The sequence below is a fragment of the Pongo abelii genome, chromosome 8, assembly GCF_028885655.2.
Source record: "Pongo abelii isolate AG06213 chromosome 8, NHGRI_mPonAbe1-v2.0_pri, whole genome shotgun sequence".
NCBI lineage: Eukaryota > Metazoa > Chordata > Mammalia > Primates > Hominidae > Pongo > Pongo abelii.
Window position 1 is genome coordinate 67,158,455 of NC_071993.2, and position 26,457 is coordinate 67,184,911.

A 26,457-nucleotide genomic window follows, 5' to 3' on the forward strand; every position below is an offset into this window, starting at 1 on the left:
GAAAGAAAAAAAAGAAAAAGATATAATAAGCAGTATTTTAAAATACCATGAGTTATGGGCATGCATATGGTACAAAGAGTAGTTCTTTGGGTTGAAAGAAAGAAGAGTTTGCATTGAACTGCATAGGCTGGCAAGAATGCAGAGGCATATAATGTTTGATGGGCTTTGGAGGCATTTCAATAGTAAATGGGTGAGAAGACTGGAAAGATGTGGAATATGAGAGTTTTCCAGGGAGATGGGACTTAATGGGCCATGATGTATTTGTAGGAATGTGATTTCAATAGATTGACTATTTTGTCTACTGTGATAAGTTTGTGTAGGGAAACTCAGGAAAACTGAGTTGAGACTTCGTGGAAAGGGCTACAAAGTACAGTCTAAAGGCCTAGATAAAGTTTGAAACTTTATTTAGAAAGTCATGAAAAGCCACTAAGAGTTTTAAGCAAAGAGTGATGGGGCAGCAATGGCTGTGCATTTTTCAGGTTGAAAGTAGTGAGATGTCAGTTCTTCCTGGAAGATATCATGAGAATGCACACAAAACTGAACATTTTCTCAGCAGCAAGGAGTGCTAAAGGGTGTACACTCCAAGTCAACAACTCACCGTGTGCAGCACCTCCCTTCCTCACACATTTTGCTTTGCTTTCTGTCACAGGACCATCAGACGTAGAACGTCCTGACTCTTCTGAATTACTAGAATGTTAGCAACAAACTCACAAAGTAGATTAGAGGGTAGGAATAGATACATACATTTTTAAAAACCTGCCAATCATACTATTTTCTAGACAGTAATATAATAAGAACATGAGGCAGGACATCCACAAATTGTAAAGAATAATTAATAGTCCAGAACTGCCAAATAGGAATTCCCATTATGAAAACACCCTTGCAGCTAATCAGGTAGCCCTTGTTTAGAAACCAGTTAGCACTCATAAAATATTTGTAAAAGGAGTGGGTAGGGGAGAAATGAGCACAATATAGGTTCTGCCATCAATCAGCTTATAATACAACTAAAGAAAGAAAACATGCTCAAAGCATCATTAGAGAAAGGGTGAGCCCTAACGACATAGTTTCACATTCAATATGGTAGGAGTTGAAACAAGGGAGAAATGCTGTGGTTTGAAGTGATTCAGCAAGGTAGGATTTCTAGAGAAAGGGGGGTTTAGGAGTTAGATAAGTAGAGGATTAACATTCTAGGTATGAAGGCAGGATTATCTGGCATGTGGCAGGGTGAATGATGTTAATCAGTAACTGCTAATTGATATTTACTGAGCAGCCGCTGTGTCCTCACGACTGTAAGACTATTAGAGGAAGATAGCCCACCTGCCTAACTGGGAACACAAGGCACACATATATTGGAAAGATCATGTTGCACAAAACAGGTGTTCAATAAATAATTTTTGAATAAATGTGAACACTGAATAGCAAATAAATGTTATGGATCGTAATAGTTGTAGAAGATTGGCTGGGATTGTAGGGACTGGATGTGGGGCAATGGCTGTGGGTCTAGAGTATATTCATTGTGCAGTGGACACACACCTAATCTGTCCTCAAGGACAGAACCATGTGGAGGAATAGGAAAACAAGAGAAGCAGGCAAGAAGCGGAGGTAGTGAGTACAGCAGCTAAGAAATGTTACATTGGGTTCATCAAGAGCAAGAAAAGCTGAGAGCTGTCCATGAGGGAAGGCCATACAGGCAAGAGGAGTGGGACAGGGGAGTAAAGGAGTGGGCTACAACAGGCCCTGCAGATGTGGAAGCCAGACCCACAGAGGCACTTAGAAAGTGAGGATCCTGGATGAATTATTTTAGGGAGAAAGTGTAGGTTTAGATCAGCTGGCAGATGTGTTTGTGGGCTATAGCCATGTTTTTCAGGACTAAAAGGGAGCAAAATAAGTAGATCTTCTTGGGACAGGAGATCTAGGGTACTCAGAACCAGGGAAATGAGAAACAAGAGGGGAATTTTAAGAAAGAGAGGGCAGATCATCTATGAGGTTGGCGATGAAAGGTTTTGGAGATGGTGAGGCACAAGTCAAAAGACTCACTCGAAGGGCAGGAACTCTGCTTATTTGTCCATATTCCCAGAGTTTGTCATGAGGTCTGCCCCAGGTGGGCAGTCACTCGGCCATTATGTGTCACTGTGGCTGCCATGGTGGATGGAGGCTGGACAGGACCTATGGTGATTGGCAATCTTTCTGGAGGTCTCACCAGGGAGGGGTCTCAGAGTGGGCATCTCCTTTCACCTTCCTGTGCATGTCACTGCACTGTTCTTCTTCCCTCCCTGAACAGCACACACACTGCACCCTTAGTTTCAGGGGTCTGAAAACAAATGCTACAACCACCTTGCTTTGGTGGCTTTTCTGAACAGGCATTGTGAGAAGAGATGTTCTGGCCAGGTGAAAGTGGACTTTATCTTTAGGTAGGTTTTTCAGTTTAGAAAGGTTGCCTTTGCTTAACCCTTGAGGACTTCTGTGCTGCTGCTTCTCCTCCGTCTTGCTAGTTAACAGAACAGGGGCAGAAGTGACACCAATGCTCTCAGCCATGCCTGCCTTGGGAAGCACTACCGGGCCCCACTGTTTAGAATCTTAGATGGAAATGTACACAAGGCACTGACACACGCCTGCAGGAGTGACCCAGTGCTTCCCTCCCATGGGACTCAGGGTCAGCGTGGGAAGGCAGCTGGCAGGGACAGGAGCCCCGCCCGCAAGGTGGACCAAGCCTCACTTCCACACAAAACCAGAGTCCCATCTGCCCCAGAGCGCTCGCTCTCCTCCCCTTCCTTCCGCTCAATGCAGCCTGACACGCCTTTGACCAGAACTGCAACATTTCAAACATAAACCCAGATCTGTTGGGAAATCCTAATTAAAAACGTTCCATTCCCAGGTGGCACAATCACATCCTGCCTAAAACTTCTGGCCCACATCCCACCACCCAGATGTTGAAAAGAAACCTTTCTCTGCTTAACACCAAAACCTGCACTTCAAGGTTTCTTTAGGGGACAAAGACAAAAAAAGTACACACATGCAGAGTTCAGCCTACATGTTCATTGAGGAAAAAGAGCGTGGCTTATTCATCTTTCAATATTTTGATTGTTGGCATTATGATTATGATTATGATTAATTACTCTGACCTGACAGGAATTGAAGAAGAGAATATATGCTGGTGCTCTGAAATGATCTACCCAACTCTGTCATCTGTAACAACCAGTGATAACTCTCTTGTCTTGTAAAAAGGGTTTGTACATAACTTGTACATGGTTTCATTTTGTATTTTTCGCAGATTAAAAATTTATGTATTTGTGTTCTAAAACAAGGAGTGTTTCTTGTGTCTTTGTAGCAGTCACATGCCATGGGGATGAGAGGTGGGCTGGGGGTGGTGAGGTCCCTGAGTTCTAATCAGGCAGCTTTTGTCTCCTCCCTTCATGCTCCTCCATGAAGGCAAAGTTGTGGATTGATTGAAACCATGAGCTTCCCTTTGCAGCTTCGAGTGCAAATAGACCTCCCCACCTCCATGGTCTTCAAGGAGCCAGTGGGTGCTGCCCAAGACTGCAATAGGCATGGCAGAGAGGAAGAGCTGCTGTCATTCAACGTGGTGCCTGAGAGCCCTACGCAGCCACACTGGGGCCAATGGGACAGGTGCTCCTGCAGAAGGCTCCAGCAAGCAGGCCACTAAAGAAATGCACAGCATTCAGTAGGTCCTTGAAAAGCTAAAGCATTTCTCCCCTCAGCCATCCACTCTCAAGCTAGTTACCATTTCCTGCCATTTGCACAGACAAATGGTGTTCTTTCCCCTGCATTTAGCTTATCAAAACCCAGGACAATCTGTTAAAGGTTTGACTCATCCTGCTCCACGCTCATCCCCAACAGGGCAACAGATGGAACTTTTAAAAGCAAAAAAAAAAAAAAAAAAAAAAGCCCTTAAAAATGAATGTTGCCATGTTGGGCCATGCTCTAAACCTTCTTCAGAACCTTCAGAGTTTGCACTCTTTTCAGGGGCCTGGACTCCCAAGAGCAAAGCTGGTCCAGCCTAGAGAAAGGGAAGGATCTGGAGAATGGGAAAAAGCCATCCAAGGTATATAGATGTAATGTGCAGAAGGTATATAGATGTAATGTGCAGAATGTATTGAGATTTAATGTATTCTAGAGATTGTCTCATTTGCTCATTACCCAAATATTTACTGAATAGCTATTATGTTAGCAGTCCTCTGCTGGGAGCTGGGAAAACAACAGTGAAGAATTCTATGATTCCAGTTCTCCAGTCTGGGAGAGGGTTGGGATCAACAAATAAACAGGTGATAGTCATGTATTAAAAATTGATCTGCAGGGGAAAGCACAGTTTGCCATTGGGAACACATCAGAGGGGTACTTAGCTATTTGAAGAGAAGTATACCAATTGATAGATATTTTAAAAAAACAAATCCCCCTTCTACCTAAGTCAGTATAAGCCCTAACTGGAACTTATTCCCAGTGGTCAGCAAATGCAGGTTTACCTGTCAGAATGTGCCAGTTCCTGACAGTCCCTTGCGCTCCAGTTTCTCAACTTGCCTTCTCCAATATTTGCTAACAAATCTGAATGTTGTTGGGGAATGTAATTGCAGAGCATATGGTCCCCATTAGTTAGGCAAACTCCACTGCCAAATTCAGCTCCAAGGAAGGAGTCTGCGTAAAGGATGAAGTATTAGGAAAACATCGACAGTGACAGAGAAGGCAAATATAAGAGATGAGACAGTGAGTTACAAAAGAGCAGGCTCGGCAAACCCAGCACAATGAATGTGCAACATAATTTTCCATTTGTTGAGAAAACAATATATGTGAATTTGTACTAAAATCTCCCTGTAGCAAAAATCAAAGTAGACCATTCACTAGAATCAATGTTAACTGCTTTGCAATGTCATATAAGATAGATTCTGCTTGGAAGAAAAACATGGGTGGAACAGAATAGACAGTCTGCTAAGGAAATAAAGCATGAGTGACATCAAAATGTAAATACAGACTTAACGCTATTTCAAATGTTACTGGACCAGCCTTTAAGAGGAGAAACAGAATCTCATGCTTAATAACCCCTCACATTCAGAGAGTATAAAAATGTAGGCTAAATGTAGTCAGAGACATGAGGTCCCCCAAGACCCAGGAAAGATGATTGGACAAGGTGAGAGCCTGGGGCTTCATCGGGCAGAAGGCAGATTCCCCAGACCAGTCAAACTTCTGAAAATCAAAGAGGGACCTGGGCTGAACCTGAACCCATACTCAGCCTGGCTGCTTGGCCTCCTCTCCCAAGGAGCTGATGCTATGGGTCCTTCACCCCAAAGCCTACCACATGCTCGCTGGTTTTTAGTCTATTGTAATTAACTCAACCTATACCTAATTCGACAGTTTTTTTTTTTGAAAAAGCATTTTAATTAGATGTTTCCAAAAATAATCAACTTCATTTTTCTGGAGTCAACAATCTCTTTCCTTCACTTCTATTTCTCTGGTTAACATATTGTTTAATTCAATTGCATACTAAGATAACAAGTACAGATGTTTAAACAAGCTCAGACTGCTGGTCAGCTCAGCTGGTGAAATCCCAAGGACACAGGTGAAGTAAGGAGTTCTGTGCAAGGCACACAATTTCAGTATACCACAGAAAGCCATTAATTTGTTCACAGGAGAAAGGAGACAGACATCAGCTAATCCAGCTAGTGGATAACTGGTGCTTATTTAAGAGAGCTTCTAAGGGAAATGACTTTTAATATCTATATATGGGTGACTATTAAAGTGAATTTGTTCACCCATTCCATGGAGTGCCAGTAAAAAAGATGAGGTAGACTTAATTGTTATATATTAGGGGTTGGTGAACTACGTCTTGAAGGAAAATGCAGCCTGCCATTTGCTTGTTTTCTAAATAAAGTTTTATTGAAACACACCTATGCCCATTCATTTACATATCATCTATAGCTGAGTTTCTGATACAACAGCAGAATTCAGTATCTGGGACAAAGGATAAGGTTCATAAAGCCTAAATATTTACCATCTTACTTTTCACAAAAAAAATTGTGCTGACTCTTGGTCTATATTGCATATAGGGAGAAAATAAAATGTATAGTAGAATCCCATTTGTGTTAAACAATTAGGTTTATTTATTCATTCATTAAAACTGGGAAGGAAATAAGGTCAAGTCATAAGCAGCAATTATCAGAGTAGTAGGAAGCAAAGGGGAAATATTAAGAGACAGAAAGGACTTTTGCTTTTCACTTTATCCATTTCTGTTTTATTTAGGTTTATGTAGATCCAACATGCACAATTTTTACTATTGGAAAAATGTTAAAGATAATTCTTTTAGGAAAATTAATAAATAAGTTTAATTAGCTAACAAAATACATTTATAATAAATAAAAGCCTATGGTTACCCTGGGTGTAAGTGGCATTGCCAGGATGGGAACGCAGTTCTGCTGACTCCAAAGACCATTCCAGAGCTCTGCATCTCATAGCTGCCAGTTTCCAAGTGGTCGGTGTAAAGCAGGAAAGTGTGAGACATAGTGACAGTTTATCCAGTACTCTGAGTTTGCTGCTTTGCCACAGCTTTTGAGCACTGGACCTGCCAGGCTAGCAAGCAGGAGTCTCATTCCCCAACAAACTGTTCTTCCTGTAATTGCATCCCTAGCACCAATGCAGCAGCAGGAGAACTCTACCCGCCTGCAGAAGGAGGCTGCAGGCCTGAGCTACTTAACTCCAAGGTTCTGCCTACATTCATCCTCAGGGCTCAACTCGACAGCACCGCACTGTGTCCTGACCTCATTCTATTTTGTGGAGTCCTTTTTATATCAAGGCATCTTCCCAAGAAAGGATATGCCCTCCAATAATCTTTTATCTATTAATTAATTAAAACAAAATTAATTAAGCATAATAGACTATGCATACTATTGGCACACATTTTAAAGATACAGAATAAACAGTGAAAATAAATATCCCTCCCGTTTCTGTCTTAGACATCCAGCTCCCCTCCCTAAGACAACCATGGTTAATAGTTTCTTCTTCATCCTTCCAGAAAGTCTTTGCATATACAATCATAATCCAAAAATAGCATGCTATATACTTTATAACACTTTAAATGCACTCTATATATCTTTTTAAAACAATATAATGTGTAGATTTTTTGTCCATCCATCAATTTTCCTAAGGGCTGCATAGTATTCCATATAAAAATCATCTATTTAACCTTTCCCCTATTGATGATTATTAGGTTGTGTTTATTCTTTGGCTATTTCACCCACAATTTCAATGAACACTCTGTGCATATATCTTTGTGCACAAATGTAAGCATAGCAGTAGGTTAAATTCCCAGAAGCGGAATTGCCCTGTCATTAAAAAAAAGTTTTAAGTGCAGTTGTAGTTGATTTGCCAAACTATCCCCCAAAGATGTTGTAAATCATAATTGTACCCTCTACCCCTGCATTCTGGCTTTCCACACCCTCTTCAACATGGGTTATTATTATTAACCAGCATGCTTTTCACTGTAAATAATAGAATGTCCAACTAAAAATTAGTTGTGGAAATGAAAAGTCCACAGGTGTGTTAGTTACAGAGCTGGTTGATTCAGAAGCTCAACCTTGTTACCAAGAACCTAGGAACTTTCCATTTTTATGTTCTGTTGTCTTCAGCACACTGACAATGGCTGTGCTCATTGCCAAAGGACAGCTACAACTATTGTAGTGGTCACATACAAAGAAAATAATGTCCTATAAAAAAAGAAGAGGCTAGTTTTTCTCATGGGACTTTATTTTTAATTGAAGAAAAAACATTTTCTAGAGTCACCTAGTACACTTTCTTTTGGATCCCATTGGCCAGAATGAGGTCACATGACCACACTCAATAAAAGACTTGATATGAAAAGGGTATAATAATTACATGTTTGACTTAGACTTTGAGCCGCCCATGTTAGATTGGGAGTGAGATCACCTCTTCTACCTCTTAAGTGGGGAATCCAGCAAACAAAAAAGAAAGAGGAGTGGTCATAGAGCAGGCTACCAAATAGTGGCCAATGTGAGATTTGAAAGTAAATTTTCATTTAAACTACACTTAAATGTTTAAATTATGAGCAAAGTTAAACATCTTTTGACATTTTGTTGCCAATTTTTCCATTTGTATTTCTCTAACTGAACTTCCTATGTGATTTACTTTAAAGTTATCCAGTTTTTAAATTTCTTAATTAAATTTCTTTTTAAAATTTCAAGACTAGCATATGCTCACTGTAAATAATGAAAAGATATTTATATTTAAAGTAATCTCCTAAAACCTCCTTTATATTTTCCACCCCTCCATTGCGAAACCAGTGAAAATATATAAAATAGGTGGGGAAATGTTTAATAATTTTTTGGCAAATAAAAATCTCATACTACAAACAAGATTTTGCAACTTGCTTTTCTTAATTAAAAATACATAATTATATTCCCTCCAGATTAATAGATATAGTTAACATGCTTTTAATTAATGTATCCTTTAATTAACTTATCTATTGAAAGTAGTAAAATAACAAAATTAAATTTTAAGAATAAAAAGCTATAGAAAATTAATATTCTAATTGATGTATAGATCTAAGTTAAAAGTCCACCCACCTTTTATGACATTCAGGTGTTTCCTATTCTTTTCCACCCTCTAGAGTTCCTTTCTCTCTAATAGACAGGGCCACTGCTTCCCTGGAGAGACACAAATGAGCAGGTGAGTGGAATCTAGGATGAGGCCAAGGCTAAAAGTTTTAAGGATTGTCATCTGTAGATCAGAGTCTCCTTGCCCCGCCAAACTCAAATAACTCTTGAATACATCAGAGGAAAAACTGCTGTTAAAAGAGTGGTGCTAGGGGCATTAAAAATGAAATACAGAGGAAATTTCTGAAGTTTCAGAACTATCACACCTACATAAAGCAAACATAGGTATGTAGTTTACTAAATTACAGATGAACCATCAAAAGGGGCAACAAAAAATAGAAAAGATAGAAAATATGATGGCAAATCTGAGACAAACATATTATACAAGTAAATAAAAATGGGCTAACTTTTTTTTAAAGACCTATGGTGGAAAAGGAAACCCAAAAATTATGCTGCATAAAAATATTATCAAAAAATAAACTTTATTGCAGCACTATTCACAATAACAAAGACATGGAATCAACCCAAATGCCCATCAATGATAGACTGAATAGAGAAAATGTGATACATATACATCATGGAATACTATGCAGCCATAAAAAGGAATGAGATCATGTCCTTTGTGGGGACATGGATGGAACTGGAAGCCATTATCCTCAGCCAACTTTGGCATAGAAAACCAAACACCACATGTTCTTACTATAAGTGAGAACTGAACAGTGAGAACACATGGACATAGGGAGGGAAACAATACACACTGGGGCCTGTTGGGTGGGTGTAGTAAGGGGAGGGAGAGCATTAAGAAAAATAGCTAATGCATGCTGGACTTAATACCTAGGTGATGGGTTGACAGGTGCAGTAAACCACCATGGTACACATGTTAACCTATGTAACAAACCTGCACATGTACCCAGAGCTTAAAATAAAAATTAAAAATTAAAAAAAGGAAATTGGAACAGTTGAAAGTAAAAGCATATGCAAAAAGGCATTTGGATCAATTAGAATTTTTGGTTTAAGCAGATAATAGCAAATTCATAATATCAGATAATGTTAACATCAAGACAAAAATTATTCAACAAGAAAAAGCATGGCATTTTTTATGATAAAAGTGCAGTATAATCACACAAGGTCTAACAACCACAGATACCAGACTCAAATTATCACACCATCAAATTCCGTAAAGCAAAAATAGGAGGGAACTTCAAAATATTCATGAAAAAACTGAAATAAAAAATAAAAATTAAAATCATATATCTTATTTATCAACATGAACTCCATCAAGGTCAAGATACTTTGTAAGTGATGATACCAGCTCTTAGTCCATCCCTAAAGAACTGAGGGTCCTGGGAATTTAACCATATTAATGTGGTCTATTTTACATTATTAACAGAAGGAAAATGGGTGCCCTATACAGACTTTTTAAGATTAGGAAACAAAAAGAAGTCAAAAGGAGCCAAATCAGGACTGTAAAGTGAAGCCTAATGATTTCCCATTGAAACCCTTACAAAATTGACCTTTTTTATGAGAGGAATAGGAGCATTGTCCTTCTGGAGAAGAACTCTTTGGTGAAGCTTTCCTGGACATTTTTCTGCTGAAGCTTGACTACCTTTCTCAAAATACTTTCATAATGAGCAGATGTTGTTGTTCTTTGGCCCTCCAGAGAGTCAACAAGCAAAATGCCTTGAGCATCCCAAAAATCTGTTGCCTTGAACTTTGCTCTCGACCAGTCCACTTTTGCTTTGTCTGGACCACTTTCACCTCTTAGTAGCCATTGCTTTGATTGTGCTTTGACTTCAGGATCATACTGGAAAAGCCACACTTCATCTCCTGTTGCAACTCTTCAGGAAAACGCTTCAGGATCTTGATCCTGCTGGTTTAAAATTTCCCTTGAAAGCGCTATTCTTGTCTGCAGCCAATCTGGGAGCAATAGTTTTGGCACCCATCAAATGGAAAGTTTGCTCAGCTTTAATTTTTCAGTCAAAATTGTGTAAGCTGAATCAATTGAGATGTGGTGTTGACAATTGTTTCTGCTGTTAATCGTTGTTCCTCTTCAATTATTGCACAAGCAGTATTAATTTTTTCCTTGCAAATTGATGTAGCTGGTCTGCCGCTGTGGGCTTCACCTGCAACAGCATCTCATCCCTTCTTAAAACAAGTTATCCATTTTAAACTGCTGATTTCCATGGGGCATTCTCCCCATAAACTTTTTGTAAAGCTTCAGTGATTTCACCTTTCTTCCACCCAAGCTTCACCGTAAATTTGCTGTTTGTTCTTGCTTCAATTTTAGCAGAATTCATGTTGCTCTGATAAGGGCTCTTTTCAAATTGATGTCTTACCCTTCTTAGATCCTGTTCAGACATGTTATAAGAAGTTAGTACTAGTTTTTTTTGTGCCAAAAATGTTTTGAAATCCATGCATAGTTTTTTCATAGTATGCATTTTCATAAACGTTTTCAAGACTGCTCATATATGAAATGTGGGGAGAAATACTTAGAAGCAATTAATAGTAGGAGATATTAATCTCTCCTATTCCATGAAAGATTGAGTGAATAAAAATAAGCAAGACTATGAAAAATTCAGCATTGTTAATAAGATAGATTCTATATGTAAGTTTTTTTTTTTTCAATGTATAAATTATCTTTTATCTAATTAGCTTATTATGGCATCTTTTTTTTTTCTTTTATTATTATTATTATTATTATTATACTTTAGGTTTTATGGTACATGTGCCCAATGTGCAGGTAAGTTACATATGTATACATGTGCCATGCTGGTGCGCTGCACCCACCAACTCGTCATCTAGCATTAGGTATATCTCCCAATGCTATCCCTCCCCCCTCCCCCCAACCCACAACAGTCCCCGAAGTGTGATGTTCCCCTTCCTGTGTCCATGTGTTCTCATTGTTCAATTCCCACCTATGAGAGACAATATGCGGTGTTTGGTTTTTTGTTCTTGCGATAGTTTACTGAGAATGATGATTTCCAATTTCATCCATGTCCCTACAAAGGACATGAACTCATCATTTTTTATGGCTGCATAGTATTCCATGGTGTATATGTGCCACATTTTCTTAATCCAGTCTATCATTGTTGGACATTTGGGTTGGTTCCAAGTCTTTGCTATTGTGAATAATGCGGCAATAAACATACGTGTGCATGTGTCTTTATAGCAGCATGATTTATAGTCCTTTGGGTATATACCCAGTAATGGGATGGCTGGGTCGAATGGAATTTCTAGTTCTAGATCCCTGAGGAATCGCCACACTGACTTCCACAAGGGTTGAACTAGTTTACAGTCCCACCAACAGTGTAAAAGTGTTCCTATTTCTCCACATCCTCTCCAGCACCTGTTGTTTCCTGACTTTTTAATGATCGCCATTCTAACTGGTGTGAGATGGTATCTCATTGTGGTTTTGATTTGCATTTCTCTGATGGCCAGTGATGGTGAGCATTTTTTCATGTGTTTTTTGGCTGCATAAATGTCTTGTTTTGAGAAGTGTCTGTTCATGTCCTTCGCCCACTTTTTGATGGGGTTGTTTGTTTTTTTCTTGTAAATTTGTTGGAGTTCATTGTAGATTCTGGATATTAGCCCTTTGTCAGATGAGTAGGTTGAGAAAATTTTCTCCCATTTTGTAGGTTGCCTGTTCACTCTGATGGTAGTTTCCTTTGCTGTGCAGAAGCTCTTTAGTTTAATTAGATCCCATTTGTCAATTTTGGCTTTTGTTGCCATTGCTTTTGGTGTTTTAGACATGAAGTCCTTGCCCATGCCTATGTCCTGAATGGTATTGCCTAGGTTTTCTTCTAGGGTTTTTATGGTTTTAGGTCTAACATTTAAGTCTTTAATCCATCTTGAATTGATTTTTGTATAAGGTGTAAGGAAGGGATCCAGTTTCAGCTTTCTACATATGGCTAGCCAGTTTTCCCAGCACCATTTATTAAATAGGGAATCCTTTCCCCATTTCTTGTTTTTCTCAGGTTTGTCAAAGATCAGATGGTTGTAGATATGTGGCATCATTTCTGACGGCTCTGTTCTGTTCCATTGATCTATATCTCTGTTTTGGTACCAGTACCATGCTGTTTTGGTTACTGTAGCCTTGTAGTATAGTTTGAAGTCAGGTAGCGTGATGCCTCCAGCTTTGTTCTTTTGGCTTAGGATTGACTTGGCGATGCGGGCTCTTTTTTGGTTCCATATGAACTTTAAAGTAGTTTTTTCCAATTCTGTGAAGAAAGTCATTGGTAGCTTGATGGGGATGGCATTGAACCTGTAAATTACCTTGGGAAGGATGGCCATTTTCATGATATTGATTCTTCCTACCCATGAGCATGGAATGCTCTTCCATTTGTTTGTATCCTCTTTTATTTCCTTGAGCAGTGGTTTGTAGTTCTCCTTGAAGAGGTCTTTCACATCCCTTGTAAGTTGGATTCCTAGGTATTTTATTCTCTTTGAAGCAATTGTGAATGGGAGTTCACTCATGATTTGGCTCTCTGTTTGTCTGTTATTGATGTATAAGAATGCTTGTGATTTTTGCACATTGATTTTATATCCTGAGACTTTGCTGAAGTTGCTTATCAGCTTAAGGAGATTTTGGGCTGAGACAATGGGGTTTTCTAGATATACTATCATGTCATCTGCAAACAGGGACAATTTGACTTCCTCTTTTCCTAATTGAATACCCTTGATTTCCTTCTCCTGCCTAATTGCCCTGGCCAGAACTTCCAACACTATGTTGAATAGAAGTGGCGAGAGAGGGCATCCCTGTCTTGTGCCAGTTTTCAAAGGGAATGCTTCCAGTTTTTGCCCATTCAGTATGATATTGGCTGTGGGTTTGTCATAAATAGCTCTCATTATTTTGAGATACATCCCATCAGTTCCTAATTTATTGAGAGTTTTTAGCATGAAGGGTTGTTGAATTTTGTCAAAGGCCTTTTCTGCATCTATTGAGATAATCATGTGGTTTTTGTCTTTGGTTCTGTTTATATGCTGGATTACATTTATTGATTTGCGTATATTGAACCAGCCTTGCATCCCAGGGATGAAGCCCACTTGATCATGGTGGATAAGCTTTTTGATGTGCTGCTGGATTCTGTTTGCCAGTATTTTATTGAGGATTTTTGCATCAATGTTCATCAAGGATATTGGTCTAAAATTCTCTTTTTTTGTTGTGTCTCTGCCAGGCTTTGGTATCAGGATGATGCTGGCCTCATAAAATGAGTTAGGGAGGATTCCCTCTTTTTCTATTGATTGGAATAGTTTCAGAAGGAATGGTACCAGCTCCTCCTTGTACCTCTGGTAGAATTCGGCTGTGAACCCATCTGGTCCTGGACTTTTTTTGGTTGGTAAGCTATTGATTATTGCCACAATTTCAGCTCCTGTTATTGGTCTATTCAGAGATTCAACTTCTTCTTGGTTTAGTCTTGGGAGGGTGTATGTGTTGAGGAATTTATCCATTTCTTCTAGATTTTCTAGTTTATTTGCATAGAGGTGTTTGTAATATTCTCTGATGGTAGTTTGTATTTCTGTGGGATCGGTGGTGATATCCCCTTTATCATTTTTTATTGCATCTATTTGATTCTTCTCTCTTTTTTTCTTTATTAATCTTGCTAGCGGTCTATCAATTTTGTTGATCCTTTCAAAAAACCAGCTCCTGGATTCATTTATTTTTTGAAGGGTTTTTTGTGTCTCTATTTCCTTCAGTTCTGCTCTGATTTTAGTTATTTCTTGCCTTCTGCTAGCTTTTGAACGTGTTTGCTCTTGCTTTTCTAGTTCTTTTAATTGTGATGTTAGGGTGTCAATTTTGGATCTTTCCTGCTTTCTCTTGTGGGCATTTAGTGCTATAAATTTCCCTCTACACACTGCTTTGAATGCATCCCAGAGATTCTGGTATGTTGTGTCTTGGTTCTCGTTGGTTTCAAAGAACATCTTTATTTCTGCCTTCATTTCGTTATGTACCCAGTAGTCATTCAGGAGCAGGTTGTTCAGTTTCCACGTAGTTGAGCGGTTTTGAGTGAGATTCTTAGTCCTGAGTTCTAGCTTGATTGCACTGTGATCTGAGAGACAGTTTGTTACAATTTCTGTTCTTTTACATTTATTGAGGAGAGCTTTACTTCCAAGGATATGGTCAATTTTGGAATAGGTGTGGTGTGGTGCTGAAAAAAATGTATATTCTGTTGATTTGGGGTGGAGAGTTCTGTAGATGTCTATTAGGTCTGCTTGGTGCAGAGCTGAGTTCAATTCCTGGGTATCCTTGTTGACTTTCTGTCTCGTTGATCTGTCTAATGTTGACAGTGGGGTGTTAAAGTCTCCCATTATTAATGTGTGGGAGTCTATGTCTCTTTGTAGGTCACTCAGGACTTGCTTTATGAATCTGGGTGCTCCTGTATTGGGTGCATATATATTTAGGATAGTTAGCTCTTCTTGTTGAATTAATCCCTTTACCATTATGTAATGGCCTTCTTTGTCTCTTTTGATCTTTGTTGGTTTAAAGTCTGTTTTATCAGAGACTAGGATTGCAACCCCTGCCTTTTTTTGTTTTCCATTTGCTTGGTAGATCTTCCTCCATCCTTTTATTTTGAGCCTATGTGTGTCTCTGCACGTGAGATGGGTTTCCTGAATACAGCACACTGATGGGTCTTGAGTCTTTATCCAATTTGCCAGTCTGTGTCTTTTAATTGGAGCATTTAGTCCATTTACATTTAAAGTTAATATTGTTATGTGTGAATTTGATCCTGTCATTATGATGTTAGCTGGATATTTTGCTCGTTAGTTGATGCAGTCTCTTCCTAGTCTCGATGGTCTTTACATTTCGGTATGATTTTGCAGTGGCTGGTACCGGTTGTGCCTTTCCATGTTTAGCGCTTCCTTCAAGAGCTCTTTTAGGGCAGGCCTGGTGGTGACAAAATCTCTCAGCATTTGCTTGTCTGTAAAGTATTTTATTTCTCCTTCACTTATGAAGCTTAGTTTGGCAGGATATGAAATTCTGGGTTGAAAATTCTTTTCTTTAAGAATGTTGAATATTGGCCCCCACTCTCTTCTGGCTTGTAGGGTTTCTGCCGAGAGATCCGCTGTTAGTCTGATGGGCTTCCCTTTGATGGTAACCCGTCCTTTCTCTCTGGCTGCCCTTAACATTTTTTCCTTCATTTCAACTTTGGTGAATCTGACAATTATGTGTCTTGGAGTTGCTCTTCTCGAAGAGTATCTTTGTGGCGTTCTCTGTATTTCCTGAATCTGAATGTTGGCCTGCCTTGCTAGATTGGGGAAGTTCTCCTGGATAATATCCTGCAGAGTGTTTTCCAACTTGTTTCCATTCTCCCCATCACTTTCAGGTACACCAATCAGACGTAGATTTGGTCTTTTCACATAGTCCCACATTTCTTGGAGGCTTTGCTCGTTTCTTTTTATTCTTTTTTCTCTAAACTTCCCTTCTCGCTTCATTTCATTCATTTCATCTTCCAGGGCTGATACCCTTTCTTCCATTTGATCGCATCGGCTCCTGAGGCTTCTGCATTCTTCACGTAGTTCTCGAGCCTTGGTTTTCAGCTCCATCAGCTCCTTTAAACACTTCTCTGTATTGGTTATTCTAGTTATACATTCTTCTAAATTTTTTTCAAAGTTTTCAACTTCTTTGCCTTTGGTTTGAATATCCTCCCATAGCTCGGAGTAATTTGATCGTCTGAAGCCTTCTTCTCTCAGCTCCTCAAAGTCATTCTCCGTCCAGCTTTGTTCCGTTGCTGGTGAGGAACTGCGTTCCTTTGGAGGAGGAGAGGTACTCTGGTTTTTAGAGTTTCCAGTTTTTCTGCTCTGTTTTTTCCCCATCTTTGTGGTTTTATCTACTTTTGGTCTTTGATGATGGTGATGTACAGATGGGTTTTTGGTGTGGATGTCCTTTCTGTTAGTTTTCCTTCTAACAGACAGAACCCTCAGCTGCAGGTCTGTTGGAGTACCTGGCCGGCCGTGTGAGGTGTCAGTCTGCCCCTGCTGGGGGGTGCCTCCCAGCTAGGCTGCTCGGGGGTCAGGGGTCAGGGACCTACTTGAGGAGGCAGTCAGCCCATTCTCAGATCTCCAGCTGCGTGCTGGGAGAACCACTGCTCTCCTCACAGCTGTCAGACAGGGACATTTAAGTCTGCAGAGGTTACTGCTGTCTTTCTGTTTGTCTGTGCCCTGCCCCCAGAGGTGGAGCCTACAGAGGCAGGCAGGCCTCCTTGAGCTGTGGTGGGCTCCACCCAGTTCAAGCTTCCAGGCTGCTTTGTTTACCTAAGCGAGCCTGGGCAATGGCGGGCGCCCCTCCCCCAGCCTCGCTGCTGACTTGCTGTTTGATCTCAGACTGCTGTGCTAGCAATCAGCGAGACTCCGTGGGCGTAGGACCCTCTGAGCCAGGTGCGGGCTATACTCTCCTGGGGCACCGTTTCCTAAGCCCGTCGGAAAAGCACAGTATTCGGGTGGGAGTGGCCCGATTTTCCAGGTGCCGTCTGTCACCCCTGGAAGGGGAACTCCCTGACCCCTTGCGCTTCCCGAGTGAGGCAATGCCTCGCCCCTGCTTCGGCTGGCGCACGGTGCGCTCACCCACTGACCTGCGCCCACTGTCTGGCACTCCCTAGTGAGATGAACACGGTACCTCAGATGGAAATGCAGAAATCACCCGTCTCTGCGTGGCTCGCGCTGGGAGCTGTAGACCGGAGCTGTTCCTATTCGGCCATCTTGGCTCCTCCCCCCGCTATATGTAAGTTTTATACTTAGGTATGTATATATGTTATATGGACGTGTGTGTGTATGTATATATGTTATATGGACATATATGTGTGTATATATGTGTGTGTTTATATATACATGTATAATTATATATACAAAATGAAAACAGAATATGTTCCCTTTTCATGAAGCATTCTTAAAACTCTACCACATACTATTCTGCAAAATACCAATATATTCTAAAAATAGAAATTGTACACATTATTTAGTGCAAGAAAATTGGTAACTAACAACAAAATCAGAAAGAAAAATAAACTTACTAGCTGGAAATTAACTATTTTAAAGCAAAAAATCAAAGCCAAAATTGGAGATTATGCAGAAAATCACAATAATAAAATACTTTATATTATAATCTATAGAATGCTGCTAAAACACTGCGAAAAGGAAAATTCATGTCTTTAAATACATATATTTAAGCAAGAAATAATAAAATAGGTTCAGCATACAACACAAGAAGTCAGAAAGAAAGTGAATGAAATCAACTTTAGACAAGAAAATAAACTAAAAAATATTAAAAAAAGGCATTAATGAACTAGACAGCAAAAAGTTATAGAACTAATGCATATACAAGAGCAATTCTATGAGAACAAAAAACAATGAAATAATAAAGCAGAAAGTACAAATTCACAAAAATATAAATGGTAAATAACTATAAAAACAAATAATATGAATCTGAAGTGTGTTTAACTCTGTAAAAGTAAATTTGAAAATTTTGATGAAGTGAAAATCTTAGGAAAATATAAACTGGTGCTTAGAAAAGAGATAAGCAGAAATTAACCTATTTCCCTGGGAAAAATGGAGACCATTGTTGAAGCATACGCACCCGTAAATGTGTTAGGCCTAGTAATTTTGTGGGTGAGTTTCACCCAAAATTTAAAAACAGGTATTTTCAATGCTATTCCAGAGCATAGAAAAATAATGCTTTCAATTATTTTATGAAATGTTCAAAACATTGTTTACAAAACCTGACAATTACAGCAAAAAAATTAGAGACCAATTTCACTTACAAATATTAATTCAAATATAGCAAATATGAAAATAAAGCTTGCAACATATGTATAAAATACATGTTTCAATATTAGGAATTATTACAGTGTAATTCGCCACACTAACTGGTCTGAGGTGAAAATCATATTGTCATTTCTATATATGGTGAAAGAGATTTGATAAAAACATCTTGATCAAAAATCACAATAAAGTAGGTAATTTTCTTAACATTATAAACAATATGTATTTTAAAAATCAGCATTAGACATAATGAAGGAACTACAGAACCCTTCCCATTCCAATAATGATTCCAGAAAGAAAGTTTAAGAAACTCAGCTTTGTTTATTATGTCTAGCTTATTCTATTTGACAATTTAAAAAGTGAGATGTCTTTAAAAATTGGAATGGAGGCAAACTTTTATTATTTGCACATTATGATTATATCTATGAAAAATCCAAGAAAATCAACTGGAAATCACTAACAAATTATAAAAGAATCAAATAAGTTGCTTGGGTAAAAAAAACTGAACTACAAAAGAGAATAGTCTCCCTAAGTACAATTACGAAATATAAAAATGTGAAACTATTAAGAAGTAAAAAATTATATAAAACAATTAAAAATAAAATATTAATTAGCTTAAAATAAATATTCAATGAAAAAATACTCAATATTATTAGTCATCATGGAAATGTAAATTAAAACTACAATGAGCAACAACTTCATGTACACTATGATGGCTATTTTAAAAGACTGACAATACCAAGGGCTGTGAGGGTGTGTAGCAACTAAACCTTCCATACATTGCTCATGGTAATGCCACTTTGGAAAACAGTTTAGTAGTGCCTAGTAAAGTTACAGATGTACTTTTTATTAAAAAGAGACAATTCCACTCATAGTAGAAAACCAGATATTCACAGCAGCTTTATTCATAATAACCCTAAACTGGAAACAATTCAAAGCTTATTGACAGGTGAATGTATAAACAAATTGTAATGTATTTATGCTATGAACTACTATACAACAAAGAAAAGAAATGAACGACTGATGCATATGAGAAGATGAATAAATTTCAAAAATATTATGTTGACCAAATAATCAAAACAAAAAAGATACATACTGTATGATTTCATTTATATGAAACTCTAGAAAAACCTCTATAGTGATAGAAAGTAGACATGTGGTTGCTTGGGGAAAGGCAACAAAGGAGAAGATTGATTAGGATATGATATGATTGAAATTTGGGGGTCATAGAAATTTTCTATATCTTTATTGTGGTGGTTGTTATATGGCTGTATAAATTTGTCATAATTAATGAAATGCAGTTAAAATCAGCACATTTCATTGTATGTAAACTATACCTCAATATAGTTGACCGAAAAAAACAAAGACAAATTATAAAATGACAATAATCAAAATTGTGTAGTACTAATGCTTGAATTGACAGATTAGAAAGATAGAATAGACAGACAAGAAATTCTTCCCATATATCTAATCATTTAGCATATGAGAAAGATGGCATTACTTATTAGTGAAGGAAATGTGGGTAATTCAAATGATATCAAGATAAGAGTAGTCGTGTATAAAAGTTACAGCTTTATGCCTGTTATGGATTGAATTCTGCCTCCCAAAAAGATATGTTGAAGTTTTAACTCACACTACCTCAGAATATGGACTTATTTGGGAATAGTGTCATTGCAGATGTAATTAGTAAAGATAAGGTTGCACTTTACTCAGTGGGCCCATAATCCAATATGACTGGTGTCCTCATGAGAAGACACAGACAGAAATTGAAGTTGGCTATGTGATGATAGAGGCAGAGATTGGATCGATGCATTTATAAGCAAAAGAACACCAAGGATTGCTGGCCACCACCAGAAGCCAGGAAGAGGCAAGAAGGATTTGTCCTAGGGTCTCAGAGACAGCATGGCCCTGCTGATAACAAGATTTAGAACTTCTCACCTTCAGAACTGTGAGAGAATACATTTATGTCGTTTTAAGTCCTTCAGACCAGTTGTAGTACTTTGTTATGGCCCTAAGAAATTAATATAAGGCCTATATAACTCCTTTTGCAAAAAATAAGTAACTGAAAAGATTAAAAAGAAAAAGCAATAAAAGAAAACATGCTAGACATGAAAAGTAAATCTCAGATTGGGAAAGATATTATAAAAATGATGAAATATTCAAAAGCCAAAAACTGGAACATTGTTGTAAACAACTAAATCATTTAAAAAGTATTCATACAAAAATAATAAAATATGTATAGCTCTTGATTTGATTTGCTAAGTTTTGAAAGAATTTTTCTATCTATATCCTAGAGAGGATCTTGTTATTTTTCAGTGTATGGAAAGCTTTTTCATTCATCGTCAAACATTGGCATCAAGATTATACTGGCCTGATATAATGAGCTAAAAAGTGTTTCCACTTTTTCAATTCCCTGAGAGAGTTTATATAAAATTAGTGCTATTTTTCCCCCACAGTCTTTGGAAAAAATCACTGATGAAGCTGTCTGTACTTGGAAATTACTTTGTGAGAAGTATTTTCATTACAGATTCAGTATACTTAATAGATGTAGAACTATTTAGATTTTCTTTCTCCTTTTCTGTTGGTTTTTGTGAATTGTGTTGGTTTAGGATTTGTCTATTTCATGTAAATTTTCAAAACTTTTAGCATAATACTGTTTATAAAATCTTTTTATTATCTTTGTAATATTGGAAACGTCTGTCCTTTTTTATGTTATTGGTAATTTGTACCTTTCATTTTTCTGATGTAAATCTCCTTTCAGTTTCCTTTAGGCAGAGTATATTTGTGATGAACTCTCTTAGTTTTTCTGCTTGTCTGGAAATATCTTTGTTTTTTAATCTCCCCTTAAATGATAATTTAGTAAGAAAATATAATTCTAGTTTAGTTTAGGCAGTGTCAATATAATAATCTTTCCTTTTGAGTTTTCTCTCTTCTTTCTGGCTACATACAAGTTATTATCTTGATCTTTGCTGTTTTGTGGCTTCATTGACTAGAATTTGTCTATTTCATGTAAATTTTCAAAACTTTTAGAATAAAGTTGTTCATAGCATCATCTATATTGGGAGCATCTATAGATATGTCCTCTTTATTATTCTTGTTATTGGTAATTTGTGACTTTATTTTTCCTTTTTTAAAAAAATTAATCTTATTAGTTTATTAGTTTTTCAGAGAATCAACTTTTAGAACGAAATAAGGAAAATGATTCTAGAAGTACAGTGTGAAATCCAGAATGAAGAGTGAGCAAATAAATTAGTAAACATGTGGGTAAATAAGAAAACAATGGCTGTAAGATGAAAAGCAATAAATATGAGCTAAGGAAAAATAGTTTAGCAATAGAAGAGGAGTGGATATAGAGTGATGATCAGAGTTAAACATTCTACATTCTATGACTTGCTCAGAAGATCAGAGCTTTTTTTTTTTTTTTTTTTTTTTGTTAGACAGAGTCTTGCTCTGTCACCCAGGCTGGAGTGCAGTGGCGGAATCTCAGCTCACTGCAACCTCTGCTTCCTGGGTTCAAGCGATGATCCTGTCTCAGCCTCCCCAGTAGCTGGGATTACAGGCGCCTGCCACCACGCTTGGTTAATTTTTGTATTCCTAGTGGAGACGGGGTTTCTCCATGTTGGCCAGGCTGGTCTTGAACTCCTGACCTCAGGGGATCCACCTGCCTTGGCTTCCCGAAGTGCTGGGATTACAGGCGTGAGCCACCGTGCCCAGCCACTGTTTTTTTTAAATATCATTAAGTTTAGTGTGCAATGTTAAAATTTAACAGTAACCATTGGCTGGGGGTGGTGGCTCATGCCTGTAATCCCAGCACTTAGGGAGGCAGAGGTGGGCAGATCACAAGGTCAAAAGATCAAGACTATCCTGGCCAACATGGTGAAACCTCATCTTTACTAAAAATACAAAAATTAGCTGGGCGTGGTGGTGCATGCCTGTAGTCCCAGCTACTCGAGAGGCTGAGACAGGAGAATCACTTGAACCCCAGAGGCAGAGGTTGCAGTGAGCCAAGTTCGTGCCATTGCACTGCAGCCTGATGACAGAGCAAGACTCCGTCAAAAAAACAAAAAACAAAAAACAATCAAAAGGAAGAAATAGGGTTTATAACTTCCAAATCAGTACAGGAGAAAATGCAACCAAAAAATCTACCCAAAATAAACCACAAAAATGTTAAAAAGAAGCATCAAACAAGCAGTGCAATTAAGGTGGTAGAAGTAAATATAAACAGATATATAAATGGACATAAGTGAACCAAATACTTTAATTAAAAATTAGTTAAAACATTGTTTATGGAACTTCCATCGCTTCTTGGCCTCACGGCTAAGATCAAGTGTGGAACTTCCAGAGACAGCCAAGGGGAAGTTAGGCAACTATAGCTACTTTCTGACTGGTTAGAGATTACTGAATTATTGATACTGATTTCTAAAACGTCTCGTCTGAGTACTAAAAGCAAATACTTATGGACCCTGAAGGAGTCTGAAATGTAAACAGTAATAATAACATGGTGGTTCACGCCTGTAATTCCAGCAGTCTGGGAAGCCAAGGCGGGTGGATCACTTGAGGTCAGGAAACCAGCCTGGGCAACATGGTGAAACCCTGTCTCCACCAAAAACTACAATACTTAGCCAGGCGTGGTGGCATGTGCCTGTAGTCCCCAGCTACTCAGGAGGCTGAGACAGGAGAATTGCTTGAACTTGGGAGGCAGAGGTTGCAGTGAGCTGTGATTGTGCCACTGAACTCCAGCCTGGGGGACAGAGTGAGACTCCATGTCAATAAATAAATAAATAAATAAATAAATAAGTAAATAAATAAACAAATAAATAAATAAAATAACTAGACTAATATGAGACAAAATAGGAAAATGACAAAAAACAGCTTTACAATAGACATGTTGAATGTGGATGTGGATAATTTGCCGAAAGTATATACAATTCTAAACTCATAGGCACCCAATAACTTGACATCTGACCTCAAAATATGTTTTAAAATAGTAACTCTTAAACTAGGAAATATTAAACACCACAATAATGCATGAAATATTCTATTTCAATGTAAGATAAATCATAAGACAAAAAATTAGATAAACTTAGAGACAGTTTCAAATCAGTATGTATTTAAAAACTAAGAAGTTTAGTGAACTGGCATATATAGAATACTGCGTTCAACATTTCAAGAACTCATTATTCTTAAGTACACAGGAAATAGGAAAAAACAACCATGTAACTATTCAGTAAAGCAAACCTCAATAAACTTTAAAGAAATAGTTTTAAATAAAAGAACAAATCATTTGGGAAATTAGAAAGTCTTTGTACCTGAACATTAATGAATATTCTACACATGAAAATTTATGAGGTGAAGATAAACTGGTACTTAAAGGGAAATTTAAAGCCATATATACCTAAATTAGAAATGAAGAATGGCTCCAATTGATGAGTTCAGTATTTCTCTTAAAAACTAAAAAAAGAGAAACCCAAACGAATAAACATTAAGAAAATAAAAGGAAGGAAATAATTAAAGATAACCGTAGAAATTTATGAAAACGAAGATCTAATAGAATGCATAAGCTTTAAAGCCAAGAGTTGTTTCTTTGAAAAGTCAAAGATTAGTAAAAAGGAAAATAATAATGACAAAGAGGAAACAAATAAATTATATTAGATATGAAAAATGGGCATAGGTAGAGATATACCTAAGAATAATAATAAGAAGAAGAATATAAGCCATTTATGCTAATACATTTATAAATAAAAACGAAGTTAAGTTTTTAGTTAAACATTTTTTTAACTGTCTTTGATACATAGTAGGTGGATATATTTATGGGTTACATGAGATATCTTGGTACAGGCCTGCAAGGTATAATAATCACATCAGGATAAATGGGATATCCATCACCTCAAGCATTCATCCTTTCTGTTTCAAACAATCTGATTATATTATTTTAATTGTTTTAAAATGTACAATTAAATTATTTTTTACTGTAGTCACCCTGTTGTGCTAGCAAATACTAGGTCTTATACATTCTAACTATTTTTTGTACCCATTAACGATCCCTACTTCCCCCATCCATCCACTACACTTCCTAGCCTCTGGTAACCATCCTTTTACTCTCTATTTCCATGAGTTCAATTATTTTAATTTTTAGCTCCGACAAATAGGCGAGAAAACGCAATGTTCATCTTTTTGTGCCTAGTTTATTTCACTTAGCATGATGATCTCCAGTTCCATCCGTGTTGCAAATGACAGGATCTCCTTCTTTTTTGTGGCTGAATAGTACTCCACTGTGTATATGTATGACATTTTCTGTATCCATTCATCTGTTGATGGATGCTTAGGCTGCTTCCACGTCTTGGCTATTGCGAATAGTGCTGCAATAAACATGGGAGTGCAGATATCTTTTCAATATGCTGATTTATTTTCTTTTGCATATATACTTATGAGTGAGGTTCCTGGATCATATGATAGCTGTACTTTTAGTTTTTTGAGGAACCTCCAAACTGTTCTCCATAGTAGCTGTACTAATTCACGTACTAACAAAAAGTGTACAAGAGTCCCCTTTTCTCCACATCCTTGCCAGCATTTGTTTTGCTTTCCTGTTGAATAAAAGTCATTTTAACTGGGGTCGAATGATATCTCATTGTAGTTTTAATTTGTATTTTCCTGATGATCAATTATGTTAAGCACCTTTTAATATATCTGCCATTTGTATGTCTTCTTTTGAAAAATATCTGTTCAAATTATCTGCCCATTTTTAATGCAATTATTGGATTTTTTTCCTATAGAGTTGTTTGAGTCTCTTATATATTCTGGTTATTAATCTTTTGTCAGGTGGGTAGTTTGCAAATATTTCCCCCCATTCTGTGGGTTGTATCTTCACTTTGTTGATTGTTTCCTTTGTTGTGCAGAAATTTTTTTAACTTCATGTGATTCCATTTGTCCATTTTTGCTTTGGTTGCCTGTGCTTGTGGGGTATTACTCAAGAAGTCTTTGCCCAGTACAATGTCTTGGAGAGTTTCCCCAATGTTTTCTTCTAGTAGTTTCATTGCTTGAGGTCTTAGATTTAAGTCTTCAGTCCATGTTGATTTCATTTTGTATATGGTGAGATATAGGGATCTAGTTTCATTCTCCTGCATATGAATATCTAGTTTTCCCAGCACCATTTATTGAAGAGACTTTCCTTTCCTCAATGTACATTCTTGGAACCTTTGTAAACAATGAGTTCACTGTAGATGCATGGAAATATTTGTCTATTCTCCTCCACTGGTCTATATGTCTGATATTTTTTAGGACAGTACTATGCTGTTTTGGTTACTATAAATCTATAGCCTAATTTAAAGTCAGGTAATATGATTCCTCCAGTTTTGTTGTTTCTGTTTAGAACAGCTTTGGCTATTCTGGGTCTTTTGTAAGTCCATACCAGTTATGATGTTATAATATTCTGTGTTTTTCTATTTACCTACTATTACCCACGAGTTTTGTACCTTCAGATGATTTCTTATTGCTCATTCATGTCTTTTTCTTTCTGATTAAAATATTCCCTTTAGCACTTTTTGTAGGATAGGTCTGGTGTTGATGATGTTTTTCAGCTTTTGTTTGTCTGGAAAAGTCTTTATTTCTCCTTCATGTTTGAAGGATATTTTCACTGGGTATACTATTCTAGGGTAAAAGTTTTTTTTTCTCTTCAGCACGTATGAGCTTTCCACTGAAAACCTTATATGTCTATTGCCAGACATATTGGAGTTCTATTGTATACTATTTGTTTCTTTTCTCTTGCTGCTTTTAGAATCCTTTCTTTATCCTTGACTTTTGGAAGTTAGATTATTAAAGGCCTTGAGATAGTCTTCTTTAGGTTAAATCTGCTTGGTGTTCTATAACTTTCTTGTACTTAGACATTGATATCTTTCTCTAGGTTTGGAACATTCTCTGTTATTATCCCTTTGAATAAACTTTCTACCCCTACCTCTTTCTCTACCTCCTCTTTAAGGCTAGTAACTCTTATATTTGCCCTTTTGAGGCTATTTTGTAGATCTTGCAGGTGAGATCTGTGATTTTCAATTCTTTTTTCTTTTTCCTCCTCTCAGAATCTCACCCAAGGCCC

The 26,457-nt window shown here is 37.5% G+C and overlaps 1 long non-coding RNA gene across 1 annotated transcript in view; it reads left to right on the top strand.

Annotated features, from left to right (window-relative positions):
- The first annotated feature begins 16,847 nt into the window (after nucleotides 1-16,847).
- The window catches only part of LOC134762009 (uncharacterized), a 122,342-nt gene continuing 112,732 nt past the window's right edge, over nucleotides 16,848-26,457 (top strand). The window contains exon 1 of the long non-coding RNA XR_010141446.1: nucleotides 16,848-17,331. This is a non-coding gene — a long non-coding RNA (uncharacterized LOC134762009). The remainder of the gene's footprint in view (nucleotides 17,332-26,457) is intronic.